This window comes from Equus przewalskii, chromosome 4 (genome assembly GCF_037783145.1).
Source record: "Equus przewalskii isolate Varuska chromosome 4, EquPr2, whole genome shotgun sequence".
In the NCBI taxonomy this organism is placed as follows: Eukaryota; Metazoa; Chordata; class Mammalia; order Perissodactyla; family Equidae; genus Equus; species Equus przewalskii.
In genome coordinates this window covers 96,629,078-96,632,460 of record NC_091834.1, presented here as the reverse complement: position 1 = coordinate 96,632,460, position 3,383 = coordinate 96,629,078, and the positions used below count along the sequence as shown (strand labels likewise).

Sequence of the window (3,383 nt, the reverse complement as noted above, 5' to 3'; positions counted from 1 at the left end):
CAAGGGAATTCCAATCTGGGAAAAGGTGAAACGTTCCTCTGAAATCTCTTTCAAATGATGTGACTTGACTTGGCTTTTCCCTTTGCCCATTGCCAATATCTCAGTTCAGATTCTCCTGATGTCTCACTAGTATTCCTGGGGCAGCCCCTAGCTGGTTGCCTCCAATCTTTTCTTCCCCTGACTCATTTGCCAGATTGATGATTCAAAAACGTAAATTTTATCAAGCCATGCTCCTGCATAAAACTCTTTACTGGCTCCCTGTAGTTGTCAGGGTAAAGTTCAAAATCATTCAGCATCCAGTGCCCTCCAAGACCTGGCCCCTCCTGAACACTTGCTTCATCCTAACTACTTCCTCAGCCTTCTCTGCCCTGCAAGCGTAGCTCCAGAACATTTTTGGACTCTCCGGCTCTCTCCCAGCTTGGCACATTTCACAAGTTGCTCCTTTGTTTAGGTTGCTTGTCACCTGGACCACTTATTCTCACTTTCCTGGTCTCCATCAGGACCTCCTCTGGTTCTTTCATACAGGAAGACTTCTGTAATCATCCCAAAGGCTTGCTGTCTTTGTGACACTTATCACATTGCATTTTAATTGCTTTATTGCCTGTTATCCCTATCATATCCTTGTCAGGATTTAATCATATTTGACTATTGTCTCAAGGACCATTTATTGTCACTGAGACACTCTATTAATAGTTATTGAATTAATACCAGGAGAAAGTTAGTTTACTAGCATTCACATCTTTTGGGATGCCTGCCTTTGTAACAAAATTTACAGTTGATTACTCTCAGGTGAATTTAACATGTCAGCTGGGCTTTGGATTACATGAACCTTCAACACTGTTTGAATGCGGAGATTCTGTGATAATATTTAACGAATGGAAGAGCTGCAGATCAACTGACTTAAAGGAGAGAGACAGGAAGAAAGAACTTCAAGACTTCTTCAAGGGAGCAAGAAGACGAACAACTGTCGCATTCTGTCTCCTTGTTCCCCTTCTTCATCCACGTACAATTATTTCTTCTTCCTCCTTGACATTACTTATTTGAGACTTGTTCTCAGAGGTGCGGTCCACTCTCAGGCTATTCCACCTCAGTAGATCTATAAAGACAGCTGGAGCCCTCCTGCGTTGTTGGGGAGGAGAGATGGGGGGAGGCTTAGTATGGCGACTAGAGGGCGACGTCTGCACAGATCACTGAACTATCCTGATTCCTAAAATACATATTAAAATTGTCTTGTCTTTCATTGGCTTTGGCTGAGGAATGTGTCCTTTCTTAGATAACTATGTCTTTGATATTTTATGTGCTTATTTGTTTCCTAAGTCTCAGAAAAAGAGAGTATACATTTTTCATAGATTGTACAGTTTTAACATTTAAATGGCACCCCTTATATATGCAGTACAATTCTTCTCAAACTGTTTCTATATGTTAAGAAGAGCTTGAAACGTAGTTTTTCCTTGTGTACAAACACCGTTAGTTATATTCTATCAGCATAAAACAAGACCTTTAGTTGATGCTTCTCCACTGAATTAGTTCCAGCACTCAGACAAAGATATTATGTCCATTTTTGTAGGTCCAGCACAAAAGCATTTTAATCAGCTTTGATAACAATACGCTCCTCAGAAGAGTGATTCACAATTCCTGGATGTGGCTACATGCACCACACATTATTGTGAAATTGCTTTTGTTCCCAATGGAAACACAATCACCTTATACAAAATTTGTATGAATAAGAACCAGTGGTCCAATGTAAGATCCATGAATAGATCCATGTTTATAAACAATGTGACTAATCAAAACAGTAAATGCTATTTTTTTCATTACTCTCAGGCTATAGGAAAGAAGATTGAGTAATTGTAAAGTTCTGTTACAGCAGTGCTTAATTTCTCTGAACATGCTGCTGTGACATAAAAATACTCCCACATTCAACTCCCCACCCTAACTGCTCAGCCTCCTACCCAGCATCATCAGTACACATTTCCTCATCTCCTTCCTGGTTGCCAGGGCAATGCAGTTGATGCCCATCATATCTGAGCTGGGTGGGAGAACACACAGGCAAAGCTCTTTTCTCTAAAGGATGCTCATAATTCATCAAGTTGCCAGTTTTGACGTTAATCCAGATAATTTCCCTAGTAATTTCTGCCAGGCTCCCTTCATCTCCTTATTCCTTATACTGTAAATCATAGGGTTCAGCATGGGCATCAAAATGGCATAGAAGAGAGAGATCATCTTCTCCTGAAGGACAGAGGGACTGGAACGGGGCTGGATGTAAGTAAAAATAGCCATGCCATAGCACAGGACAACCACTGTGAGGTGAGAGGCACACGTTTGAAAGGCTTTCTTCCTGCCCTCTGTGGACTGGATCTTTAGGATGGTGGAGATGCTCTTGATGTAGGACAAGAGAACCAGGCAGAAGGGTGCCATCAGTAAGACAATGCTAGAAACCATAATTGCGATCTCATTGGAGGAAGTGTCCACACAGGCCAGTCTGACCACAGCTAGGAGTTCACAGGATATGTGATCAATAAACTTGTTTGTGCACATGGGCAGCTGAAAGGCGATGGTGCTCTGCATAAGAGAGTTGATGGAGCCACTGACCCAGGATGTGATTGCCAACCTAGTGCAGAGACCTCCATGCATGATGACTGAGTATTGCAGGGGGTCACACACAGCCACATAGTGGTCATAGGCCATTACTGCCAGTAGAACAAACTCAATCCCACCCAAGCCCAGGGAGAAAAATAACTGGGCTGCACAGCTCACATAAGGGATTACTTTATGTCCTGCAAGAAAATGCACCAGCATCTGAGGAACAATGCTTGTGGCATAAGAGACATCAACAAGGGAGAGGTTGGTGAGAAAGAAACACATGGGAGTGTGGAGTTGGCTGTCCAGTCTGATCAGAAGGACAATGAGGAAGTTCCCCAGCACTGTCACCAGGTATGTCATCAAGAACAGGCCAAAGAGGGAGACCTGAGTGTCTCAGTCACTGGAGAGGCCAAGGAGAATAAATTCCTCCACACATGTCTGATTATCTGTTCCCATTAAAAAATGTGATGATTATTAATCTGCAGAGAGAGACAGAAATAGGAGAAGCTGTTAAATCAAAGAGCCATAAAAATAACTTTTTATCAATACATATTATATACAACTGGCCAGCAGTAGCAGGTGTTTCAGATCATTTATGGGCCAAGATGACAGTCTTTATTTCAATATGTCTTATATCTATTCTGCATCAGAGACAGGCCAGTGCCTTCATAAGGGCATGATGTGGTCTCAGGGAGACCCAGTCAAAGCCTGGAGATAGCACAGTGTAATTCTAGGAGCTCTACATCTTTACTGACTTATCTCAGATTTAGGGCAAAGGGAGCTTCATTGGTGACAATGCT

General features: G+C 42.3%; 1 pseudogene; it reads right to left on the bottom strand.

Moving 5' to 3' along the window:
* Nucleotides 1-2,085: 2,085 nt before the first annotated feature.
* On the bottom strand, nt 2,086-3,039 carry LOC103556935 (olfactory receptor-like protein OLF3; annotated as a pseudogene).
* Nucleotides 3,040-3,383: the final 344 nt, after the last annotated feature.